Genomic DNA, 13,111 nt, shown 5'->3' with positions numbered 1-13,111 from the left:
TGGATGTAGTATACGCCTTGAAACGTCAAGGACGTACATTATACGGGTTTGGAGGTTAAGTCACATTTTATTCGCGAACTAACGTGAAATGTGACCCTCAAAATTAATTTTAGAAAAATTAAACAACGGTTCTTTTCAGAACCACAAATTTATCGATATTTAAAAAACGGAAGCTCTATTAGGATTTAAGGATAATCTTTCAATCATTACAATCATCATAATTTTATTTAAAATAATAATTTAAGTATAACTGGCCCTAATTATTTGAGGGTTTGGATTCCAAAACTCTATACTTAATAAATAGACCGCCCCTTAAATTCATCGTTAATTACATAGATTATATACAAGGCGCGATGTTATAATACGGTTCGATTTTACTAAAGGAGAACCGCTAGAAATAAATCCTTCATATTATTTCGACTTAATTGTTGTTTAATAAAACGATAATTATTGGTATTGGAATGTCTCTTAATTTATCTTACACACCCAAAAAACAATCTTTAAAGTACTTAAACTGTTTATTAGAATATTTTAAATAATTAGTAAGTGCAAGTCATAATATGAGTTTTAATTTTAAGTTCTTTTTTTGTTTTATTATTTTGGTGGTCCTGAAAAGGACCGATAGTTAAAAGGTTTTTGTACGACACAAAAACCCTAAGGCTCATGTAACTTATTTGGTTTTACTATCTGTTTTTTTCTGGTAACAATACGGCCTGGATGTTTGGTAGAACGCCGCCCTGGGCTATAGTAACACCGGAGAGGAGTTTGTTCAGTTCTTCGTCATTTCTGATGGCCAATTGTAAATGCCTAGGGATAATCCTTGTTTTCTTGTTGTCTCTAGCGGCGTTACCTGCCAACTCGAGAACTTCGGCCGCCAAATATTCCATTACGGCAGCTAAGTAGACGGGAGCACCGGCCCCTACGCGTTCGGCATAATTTCCTTTCCTTAAAAGCCGGTGAATACGGCCAACAGGAAATTGTAATCCCGCTCGGTTGGAACGAGATTTCGCCTTTCCCTTCACTTTTCCACCCTTACCACGTCCAGACATTGTATTGCTAACTTTTTTAAACTAAAAATAACCGAAAAACTAATGGCGACAACGCTCACGTCCTTTCGACAACGAATGAACAACTGGCAGTGAACTGTCCAGCGAATAGCTTTTATTCGGCAACTTCTCAAAACACTAGTACGTTTCCTACTCGACCAATCAGAGCTTTCTACGACATAACGCCAAGAATGGGCGGAGCTTAGAAGTGTAGCGTCATTTATCAAATAATTAAACGACTATAGGTATATTTCGGTTTAGTCTTTTATCTTTTGCTGTATGGGTAGGTCGCGAATCTCATTCGTTTAAAATGCCACCGAAGACAAGCGGTAAAGCGGCAAAAAAGGCTGGAAAAGCCCAGAAAAACATTTCTAAGAGCGATAAGAAAAAGAAGCGTAGGAGGAAGGAAAGCTACGCGATTTACATATACAAAGTTTTAAAGCAGGTTCATCCCGATACGGGTATTTCCAGCAAGGCCATGTCGATTATGAATTCTTTCGTGAACGATATATTCGAAAGGATAGCCGCCGAAGCGTCGCGCCTCGCCCATTACAATAAAAGATCGACCATCACGAGCAGAGAAATCCAAACCGCCGTTAGGTTATTGTTACCCGGTGAATTGGCTAAGCATGCCGTTAGCGAAGGTACCAAAGCTGTCACTAAATATACCAGTTCTAAGTAAACGAAATATATTATTTTGAAGGTGATCATAATAATATGAAGGGTGGAAAACGGCTCTTTTCAGAGCCCCAAAATGTTTAAAGAAGAAAAAAAGAAATAAACTATTGTTAAGAAGATAGGATATATACGAAGTCAAATAAATTAAAATATAGTAATCGTTCATAAAAATGTTAAAATATCCAGAAAAAAATATTTTATTTTATATATTCATTCCTTTACGGTAACATAATAACAGTATATGTGATACCCCTTTCTTATCGTGATATAAACTTCAAGTCAATCCAGCAGGTGTTCACACCTTATTACTAAGGATTCCTCAATATTCACAATATATTTGTGAGCATAATATTCTAAATTCAATTCACAAATATTATAACTAAAGCGTCATATAAACGGAAAAAATATCAATGTCTCTTTTTTCTAATAGAAGTTGGTGGTTCTGAGAAGAACCTTTTTTTTTCATATAAATACAAAAAACGACCTTAATATAGGACAGCCGTAGCATTTATGCACGTTCGCCTCTAATGCGTCTGGCTAATTGAATGTCCTTAGGCATGATAGTTACTCGTTTAGCATGGATCGCACACAAATTGGTGTCTTCAAAGAGACCAACCAAATAGGCCTCGCTAGCTTCTTGCAAAGCCATCACTGCCGAACTTTGGAAACGTAAATCGGTCTTGAAATCCTGAGCGATTTCGCGAACCAATCGTTGGAAAGGCAATTTCCTAATCAATAATTCGGTACTCTTCTGATAGCGTCGGATTTCTCTTAGAGCGACCGTACCGGGTCTGTAACGATGCGGTTTTTTAACACCACCGGTAGCGGGAGCGCTTTTCCTGGCTGCTTTAGTAGCCAATTGTTTTCTGGGAGCCTTACCTCCGGTTGATTTTCGAGCAGTTTGCTTGGTACGAGCCATCGTCTAAACGGGTCTGACTTCAAACGTGTAGGAAGAATTACAAGCGCAAGCACCAACGAACTTTTGGAAACTGATCGAAGGTGTCAAAGAAATCTCCCTTTTTAATAATGTGTGAAGATATTCTGATTGGTCCGGCTAGCATCTGTGGGCGGGACCCGATTCGAACTCAACAAAACCCATGGTAGGATTTGAAATTGAAATAGTTACCCGTAGTATTCGAGGTGTACGCTGCACAATTCGATTATAAATTTGCTTTCTTTTAATACTAAATTGAATAAATCATGACGGGCAGAGGTAAAGGTGGTAAAGGTTTGGGAAAAGGAGGCGCTAAGCGGCATCGTAAAGTGCTTCGTGATAATATCCAAGGTATTACGAAACCCGCCATCAGAAGATTGGCTAGGCGGGGTGGAGTTAAACGTATATCCGGTCTAATTTATGAAGAAACCAGAGGTGTATTAAAAGTATTTTTGGAAAACGTTATCAGAGACGCCGTCACTTATACCGAACACGCCAAAAGGAAAACCGTTACTGCCATGGATGTAGTATACGCCCTCAAACGCCAAGGACGAACCCTATACGGATTTGGCGGTTAAATAAAGTATTATATATGCTGACCAATTAAAACAGAACAACGTATCTATTCAACTAAAGAAAACAACGGTTCTTTTCAGAGCCACAAATTTACTAGCATAAAAAAAGAAATTTATTATTCGAAAATGGACTAAGATGACGTTAAATTTTATTAAATATCTGCTCCTTTCATCTAAGATTTACTTGTAAAGTAACAAATATACTGCATTATAATAGACGATCGTAATATAAAAAGATAGATAAAGTTTAAAATAAGATTTCATAATAAATGTTAGGTTAATGACAAGAATGTAAATGATGGTGAACAATCGAATACCGAATCTTCGTTGAAGCTTTAATATAGTTTTCCTTTAGAGAGAAAATACTCCGAGATAAACTTCGCGTCGATGAGCTTGGAGAATCCTTAAGATTTCAAAGAAGGTACGGTAGTTCTACGCACGTATGTATGGAGATCGCGTTCCATGTATTTATTGACTTTAGATAACTATTTATGAAAACAGATTTCAACTAAAGAAGCAAAATATACTATAATATATATGAGCATTGTATCGATACAGAAGGGTTTGACACGATATTCTTATAGACGTCTCGATATCGTTGCTCACCCGATACGTTCGATTGTAACCCAGAGTTCGGATGGTGTTAAGAAACCGTTAAATAAGAAGTATATTAGTATAGGATCGGTTAATTTTCATGTCATTGTTTTCTTACAGTTAATTCGACAACGGTACGTTTCGATATAGATTCGTTTTGGACAACGAACAATCTGTACCGCATCAATTAGGAATAATATGTCTCGTTTCTCCAATAATAGCATTAGATCTGTACGGAATTGCATTTATATCAAAAGACGATATATCGGGGGACGTAGATTTGAAAAGATATATTTTCATAGTTATAACCGAAAGTCTATAACTCGAATGTAAATTGGTAGTTTCGACGGAATCGAGAGCAACGCTTGATTTTGTGCTTCCTTCTAAGACGATAGTCAACGTAAAATTTATTGGTAAAGTTTGCTACTTCTACTACGTTTTATCTTTTAACGCCTCGAACATAAATCGTATGATATTCTAAAGGATTTATGTATTTAATATGAGAAATAAGTAAACGGTTCCAAGCTCGATGAACGTTTCGACGAAGCCGGAATATGGAACGTCGTTCGCGCTCGACCGTTCAGTCCTCCGTTCGGCTCATATCATATAGGGTACGCATTAAATGAGAGCGACCGCCAGACAGTTAAAATACGCGAACGAGAAGCATACGCACGTACGTAACTTTGTCAAACGAATCGTGATTAGAACGTTCTTATAAGAAAATTAAGAAATTATATCAGAATGTCGGACGTCGATATTAGCGGACAAGCGGTTTCTCCTTCGTCGAATCAAGGGAGTGGAGGAAATTCCGCCGCCGTTGTTAACGCATCGTCAACAGGCACACCGGCCGGGTCGAATTCATCTTCGGTGTCGGCTACGGGAGCCGCATCAGCTACAGCCGGTAGCGCAGGTTCGTCTGCAGGAGGGAAGAAAGAAAAATCCACTTCGAGCAAGGCGAAGAGTTCTAAATCGAAAGTTAGTCATCCTCCGATCGCTGATATGGTAACGAGTGCAATTAAAGGATTGAAAGAGAAAGGCGGAACTTCCTTCAGAGCTATTAAAAAATACATAGCGGCCAATTACAAAGTGGATGCTGACAAATTATCGCCCTTTATAAAGAAATATATAAAGACGTGGATCGCTTCGGGTGTTTTGGTACAAACGAAGGGCAAAGGAGCTTCCGGATCATTTAAATTAGCGGCTTCGGCACGTAAAGCAGGAGGTACGACAGCCGCAGGTACGAAGAAAAGAAAAACGGCCACTGCCAAAACCGGACAGAAAAATAAACGAAAACCAGTAGGAGGTGCCGCGACAGCTACGACAGCCGGTGGTAAAAAAGCGTCTGCCAAAAAAACCTCAGAGAAAACGGAAAAAAAGACGACCGCCGCCTCCGCCTCAACTAAGAAAACCACAGCTAAAAGTAAGAAAGGTGAATCTGCAACTTTGGCCGAGAAAAAAGCTTCTGCCAAAAAAGCCGTCGAAAAGAAAACAGGAAAGAAATCTACCGCCGCCACGACTACGTCCGCTTCCAATGCCGCCGCTAATAGTTCATCTTCGAAAGCAGCAAAAAGCAACACGGCCGCAAGATCCCCGAAATCGCCTTCCAAAGCGAAAAAATCTAATAAAGCCGGACCTACGAAAAAGCCCAAGGCGCCTAAACCGAAAAGTGCTAAGACGACGACCTCAACTGTTCGTGTTGCCGCTGGTGAAGGTGCGAAAACTAAAAAACCAGTATCACCAAAGAAAAAGAAATAAAACTATTTCTACTACGTATGACGATATATTAAACAGGCGACACATTTCATCGTCAGATCAAGAAGACACGGAGTTGAAAATTACAAATATCCCGACACTCCTGGACGTGCTACGACTTCCCTAAAAAATACGTTCGTCCAAGACCGTATTTTTTTAATAGAAAAAAAAAACGGTTCTTTTCAGAACCACAATATAACTTTATAAAAGAAAGAATATTTATATAATTTATTTATTATCTTATTATTACTTAAATGATTATTTTCTAGATAGAGCCGTAACTAATTAGGGAACCGATCGATCGATACTCTAAAACAGTAATAAAGGAATATTCAGTACAGATCAGATTATTTATAAATTTTCTAGTTAATATTTATTCTTTAATAAGAACGCGTATTCTAACTTCTTTTTTATACGATTTTGTTGGCCCTGAAAAGGACCGATATTAAAGGGCGTATGCAAAACTTTAAACGGTTTGCGTTATCTATTTGGTTTTGCTGTCTGTCTTTTTAGGCAATAATACTGCTTGAATGTTAGGCAAGACGCCGCCCTGGGCAATAGTAACGCCAGATAACAGTTTATTCAATTCCTCGTCGTTTCTGATGGCCAATTGTAAATGCCTAGGGATAATCCTTGTTTTCTTGTTGTCTCTAGCGGCGTTACCCGCCAACTCGAGAACTTCGGCCGCCAGATATTCCATTACGGCAGCTAAGTAAACGGGAGCACCGGCCCCTACGCGTTCGGCATAATTTCCTTTCCTTAGAAGTCGGTGAATACGACCGACAGGAAATTGTAATCCCGCACGATTGGAACGAGACTTCGCCTTTCCCTTCACTTTTCCGCCTTTACCACGTCCGGACATGTTAATCTCGATCGTTGTTAGATACTGCTCACCTTTAAATCAAAAACGGTACTGGAAATTTCTTACAGATCGGCCTGGAATTTTGTCCGCGAGCCAAACTCGTTATATCATACGCGACCAATCAGACTCTAACTCGGGCTATGGGCGGGGCTTAGAAGTGTTCCTTCGAATGTTATAAGTTCTAGAATTAAAGGCATTTTTTTAGTTAAGTACTCTTTGAGGTACGTGAGACGTCGGGATTTTTATTTCGAAATGCCACCGAAGACAAGCGGTAAGGCGGCCAAGAAAGCCGGAAAAGCCCAGAAAAATATCTCTAAGAGCGACAAGAAAAAGAAGCGCAGGAGGAAGGAAAGCTATGCGATTTACATATACAAAGTTTTAAAGCAGGTTCATCCCGATACGGGTATCTCCAGCAAGGCCATGTCGATCATGAATTCTTTCGTGAACGATATATTCGAAAGGATAGCCGCCGAAGCGTCGCGTCTCGCCCATTACAATAAGAGATCAACGATCACGAGCAGAGAAATCCAAACCGCCGTTAGGTTATTGTTACCCGGTGAGTTGGCTAAGCACGCCGTTAGCGAAGGTACCAAAGCAGTCACCAAATATACCAGTTCTAAGTAAATTAATTCACATACCTATGTGTGTTTCAATATACTACTTACCTGCAAAATCGGTTCTTTTCAGAACCACAATTGGATATACATTTTAAAAAATGAAATGTTAAACAGTAGCTGACATTTTATAAAAACAGAATTTTCAGATATATATATATATATTGTAGTTATTGTATTGAATTATATTATATCATTATAATCTGTTATATAGTAAGTATATAGAATAAGTTTTGTAAAAATGGTACGGCCCGAGATTGTTATTTAAAAATAAGGTAAAGTATTTCTGGAGTGACTTCGAAAATATGTGTATTCATTTTTATTACGTTTATGACTATATGATAATTAATTTATTTTTCCTAACTGTGGCTAATTGTGGATTGTGGCTAATTTCTACACGATAAGTATTAATCACGGGAACGTCTCGAAATGAACAAATAGGAACTGTAATTAATCAAGAATTTAGAATGGAACTATCGTCCTAATATAATGAGGATCGTCAAAGAGAAGATACTTTTTTTTTCGTTTACTAGGTTGACCTTGCTTGGGGACAGTGGAACTCAGTGGAAAATCGCTGATGGTGGGTGAGGAGGATAGGCCTGTGGTCAGAATCGATATCTTGGAGTACTTGCAGGTCAGAGGCTTGATTCGAATTTTGATAGATAAAAAAGTCAATTATTGTCGGTCGATTGGAGGAGTAGTGAGTTGGTTCGCTTGGAGCAATAAGCCCAAGTTCCAACTCATCTATTATCCCGGCCGATAGTAATTCTTCCAATAGCTGTGTGGTTGATGGCGTTGAAAATGGCCTGAAAATCTCCTTGGTCATCTGAATATGTTCCGAAGAGTATTTCGCCAATGGAGATCGGGTTCGTGTTCTAGTGGAATCCAGACCAGCCAGACGACTGTTATCTTGAGTTCCCCGTACATGAGTGGGGGGAGGAATTGGTCTTTTGGGTTTGGTTGTTTTTGGAGTAGGTCGGCACTTGCATCCCGAGTAATTTGCGGTGTATGGTTCTCAACAGTTGGTGCATTTCGGCGGGGAATTTCTGTCTTTGGGACTTGACGTAGGCCGGAGTGGCTTTACAGTTGGCCGATGAATGACCGTAGAATTGGCAGTTAAAACGTTGAACGCGCCTGCCGTTGCCGCGCTGGGCTTGGACTTTTACCACCTGATTCATTAGGCGGTCGACCGCGAAGATACGGCGTTCCTCTCGAGGAACCGACCAACATGGATTGGATTGAAACCGAGCTTCATGAGCGCGGTTCGGACTTCGAGTTACCATTACGTCGAGAGAGAAATATAATATATTAGCTGACCCCGCAGACACTCCGTACCCTGTACTCAATGGATAAATAAAGGATTCATTCTATCAAATTCTTCGTTCAAATCACTTTCGAATCATCCTTAGGAACATTCTGATATCGGAAAACCTTATCCGTAGTCGATAAACGATATCTAACGGATGAATTATAGAAAATGGCCAATAAGCGGCAAATATCCGATCGTAAGGGTGCACCATCGTTTCGGCGAATCATTCTTTTGGAATCTTACGTTCTACAAGCAAAACATTTATTCATAGGTATATACCGATAATAACGAACGGGCCGACGTAACAACCTAAAATGTCCTGAAATACGTGAGAACAGTTTTACTCCGATCGCCGTATCGATATGTGACAGTATCCATCCTATGAAGGATCTTTACATTCTACTAGCATAATTTTATGGATCGGAATTTTCCGACTTTTAAAGAACGTGATCGGCAGTCTAGAAACGGCCTGAGGACGTATTAACACGAGAGGTTAAAATTATTGCTTTAGAAGTTCACGTTGTCTAAAGCTAAAGTTTATTCATCGGAACATTCCGATAATAACGAGAACGGGCAGACGTAAAAACGAAAAATTTGCGCAACGTCCGTATAAACGATCTGTTCTAAAACACCCATACATTTCCGATAGCTGGCGAGAGACCCGCGCTTAAATCGTGTGCGCTTCTACGTGGGGCGATACGAGAGACGGATACGACGGGTCGGGTCGACCGGCGCTGTGACACTTTTACCGAGTGGCTTTTGATCAGCGAAGGTGGTATTACATATTATATGTTAATATATAAGATCCGAACCGTATTTTTTTATTTATCTAAATAAAAAGCGTATTTCGTCGTGTTATTATATATTCGTAACGCTCTCGCGATTTTGTATCGTCGTTTCGTTGTTCTTCCTGGTCGGTTTTTTTCGATATATCGGGAAGCGTACGACGACGACGACGGTATCACTGCGAGATCGCGAATTCGGCGGGAACATTCGGCTTCGTTAGAAGAAGATGATCCACGATTCATATGCGATTGGAATTATTATTTTTATGGACGTATCGGTTTTTCATCGGAACGTTCATAAAACAGCAACACATTTTGCGATAGCTCTCTGCTCTCCGAGCGAGAATAAAATAAAAAATCACGAAACGTTTCTCGTACGAGGTTTCCTTGTCGCTTTATATATTTCTATCTAGCGAAGGGTTCGGAGAGAATGTTTTTCGAGGTCTTATAAACGCCGAACGATATTTTGCGGCATCCAATTTTCGACGTAGTCGACGATCGTCGTCGATAATCGAGATAATTGGGTGCCTAGTCGATCGGTTGTGTATAAAAAAAACAAAAGATGTGTCTAAGATGATGATATCGTTTTGTTTTATTAGACAACTAATATTAAAATGTAAGAGCGTGGCGCCTCGGACCGGTTTTTCCGTCGTCTAGGCGCGCTATCATGCACCTCCTTTTTATTAGTCGTCGATATATATTATATATCGTCGTCTTACGCACACGTTTCTTTATAAGTCAAACTTATAAAATAAACTGTGTCTGTATTTGTTTTATCTGCTTCGTGTCGATAAAATAATAAGAACAGTTCCCTGGTTGATCCTGCCAGTAGTCATATGCTTGTCTCAAAGATTAAGCCATGCATGTCTCAGTACATACCGAATTAAGGTGAAACCGCGAAAGGCTCATTAAATCAGTTATGGTTCCTTAGATCGTACCCACAATTACTTGGATAACTGTGGTAATTCTAGAGCTAATACATGCAAACAGAGCTCCGACCAGAGATGGAAGGAGTGCTTTTATTAGATCAAAACCAATCGGTTTCGGGTTCGCGCTCGTCATCGTACAACTTGGTGACTCTGAATAACTTTAAGCTGATCGCACGGTCTCGCACCGGCGACACATCTTTCAAATGTCTGCCTTATCAACTGTCGATGGTAGGTTCTGCGCCTACCATGGTCGTAACGGGTAACGGGGAATCAGGGTTCGATTCCGGAGAGGGAGCCTGAGAAACGGCTACCACATCCAAGGAAGGCAGCAGGCGCGCAAATTACCCACTCCCGGCACGGGGAGGTAGTGACGAAAAATAACGATACGGGACTCATCCGAGGCCCCGTAATCGGAATGAGTACACTCTAAACCCTTTAACGAGGATCAATTGGAGGGCCAGTCTGGTGCCAGCAGCCGCGGTAATTCCAGCTCCAATAGCGTATATTAAAGTTGTTGCGGTTAAAAAGCTCGTAGTCGAATTTGTGTCTCGCGCCGCCGGTTCATCGTTCGCGGTGTTAACTGGCGTGTTTTTCGCGAGACGTCCTGCCGGTGGGCTTAGTCGTGTCGCGTCGCCGTCGCGCGTGCGTTTCGGCGTGCGTGTTGTGCGCGTCGTGGTTACGACGGCCCAACTCAATCCTGCCGCGGTGCTCTTTACTGAGTGTCGAGGTGGGCCGGCACGTTTACTTTGAACAAATTAGAGTGCTCAAAGCAGGCTAAAATTTCGCCTGAATACTGTATGCATGGAATAATGGAATAGGACCTCGGTTCTATTTTGTTGGTTTTCGGAACCCCGAGGTAATGATTAATAGGAACGGATGGGGGCATTCGTATTGCGACGTTAGAGGTGAAATTCTTGGATCGTCGCAAGACGAACAGAAGCGAAAGCATTTGCCAAAAACGCTTTCATTGATCAAGAACGAAAGTTAGAGGTTCGAAGGCGATCAGATACCGCCCTAGTTCTAACCTTAAACGATGCCAGCTAGCGATCCGTCGACGTTCCCTAATATGACTCGACGGGCAGCTTCCGGGAAACCAAAGCTTTTGGGTTCCGGGGGAAGTATGGTTGCAAAGCTGAAACTTAAAGGAATTGACGGAAGGGCACCACCAGGAGTGGAGCCTGCGGCTTAATTTGACTCAACACGGGAAACCTCACCAGGCCCGGACACCGGAAGGATTGACAGATTGAGAGCTCTTTCTTGATTCGGTGGGTGGTGGTGCATGGCCGTTCTTAGTTGGTGGAGCGATTTGTCTGGTTAATTCCGATAACGAACGAGACTCTAGCCTGCTAACTAGGCGCTTTTTGACATCCTAAAGGCCCGCCGGCCGCGTTGCTTTCGGGTTTCGCGGTTCGTGCGCGGTTTTTACTGTCGGCGTACAAACTATTCTTCTTAGAGGGACAGGCGGCTTCTAGCCGCACGAGATTGAGCAATAACAGGTCTGTGATGCCCTTAGATGTTCTGGGCCGCACGCGCGCTACACTGAAGGAATCAGCGTGTCTTCCCTGGCCGAGCGGCCCGGGTAACCCGCTGAACCTCCTTCGTGCTAGGGATTGGGGCTTGCAATTGTTCCCCATGAACGAGGAATTCCCAGTAAGCGCGAGTCATAAGCTCGCGTTGATTACGTCCCTGCCCTTTGTACACACCGCCCGTCGCTACTACCGATTGAATGATTTAGTGAGGTCTTCGGATCGACACGCGATGGCGTTTCGGCGTCGTCGATGTGTAGGAAAAGATGACCAAACTTGATCATTTAGAGGAAGTAAAAGTCGTAACAAGGTTTCCGTAGGTGAACCTGCGGAAGGATCATTACAGTGTGTTGTTATGCCTATATATATATAATAGGTAAACGTACAAGTCTGTAAAAATCATTGTCGAACGTTAAAGAGCCATCTACGAAGTTCGGAAGTTCCGATCGAATTTCGACGTCGTCAACGTAGCTGTTTTCGGGTACCTATAATATATGGTTTTAAAAGATGTACGCCCGAAAGCGGAGATATATACGATGAAGATGTTGTTATATAGGACGACGAGTAATAATCGTCGGCCTACGACGGATTTCGTTATAAATGGACAAATCGAGCGCAAAATAAAACGATTTTGCCAATTATATTTCTAATCGACGTTTCGATCCTCATATCGACGAACATATACGATGATCGGTAATGTGATTAGTTTACGAAAATCTTATCACCCTTCGTTTGTTTCATTCCAAAAGGGTGAGATTTAGTTTACGAAAATATTGCCAAACTATGATCAGCGTATGCTCTTTTGTTGTCGTACGAGGTGAGACGACGAAAATTTACAACGAACGTCACCATTTCGAGTAGTCTGTCTCCGCTCCTCTCGTTGTGTGTAGTGGAGAAGACGAAAATAAACCGTAAGAGCGTTTTAAAGTCGACGGCGGCTGCGAAAGGGGCGCAAGCGCTGTCTATGACGTGAGCGCGCGTCGTCGTCGTCGTCGTCGTCTTATAATAGAAACGTTTCGATATGCGTTTAAAACCTAACTTAAAAAAAGATTACCCTAAACGGTGGATCACTTGGCTCGTGGGTCGATGAAGAACGCAGCTAATTGCGCGTCAACTTGTGAACTGCAGGACACATGAACATCGACATTTCGAACGCACATTGCGGTCCTGGGATCTCATACCCGGACCACTCCTGGCTGAGGGTCGTATCTCATTTCAAGACTGCTCGGATTTTCTTTGATCTTCGCGATCGACGAGAAATGTCTGAGCGTGCTGAGCGTATAAGCGCGATTCGATCGCGACGTTCTAAAACGTGACAGCGGACCCGTACGTGTGACCTAACTCTCTCGTACGGGTCGTACGAATATGAAAGGGATGAGACGTGTTTAAAACGGTCGTTCGCTACGTTTTTGTGATAAACGTAGCGCGCACCATTAATACGATCGTCGTATCCGATAAAATTAGTTTTTAATCGACGTCGGATCGTAGGTGCGTTGTCTCTCGAATA

General features: G+C 41.6%; 2 non-coding genes across 2 annotated transcripts; both read left to right on the top strand.

Annotated features, from left to right (window-relative positions):
- Window positions 1-9,958: 9,958 nt before the first annotated feature.
- On the top strand, window positions 9,959-11,947 carry LOC143206153 (small subunit ribosomal RNA). The gene has a single exon (XR_013008159.1). It is a non-coding gene; the product is annotated as a small subunit ribosomal RNA (ribosomal RNA).
- A 708-nt stretch (window positions 11,948-12,655) lies between these two features.
- On the top strand, window positions 12,656-12,810 carry LOC143206152 (5.8S ribosomal RNA). Its single transcript, XR_013008158.1, has one exon. It is a non-coding gene; the product is annotated as a 5.8S ribosomal RNA (ribosomal RNA).
- The last annotated feature ends 301 nt before the right edge of the window (window positions 12,811-13,111 follow it).

The sequence above is a fragment of the Rhynchophorus ferrugineus genome, unplaced genomic scaffold (genome assembly GCF_030347505.1).
Source record: "Rhynchophorus ferrugineus isolate W39M unplaced genomic scaffold, kcgeb_rfMv2 rfM565, whole genome shotgun sequence".
Taxonomy (NCBI): Eukaryota; Metazoa; Arthropoda; class Insecta; order Coleoptera; family Curculionidae; genus Rhynchophorus; species Rhynchophorus ferrugineus.
Note: the sequence above shows the minus strand (reverse complement) of the source record. Positions and strands in the feature narration are given on the sequence as shown.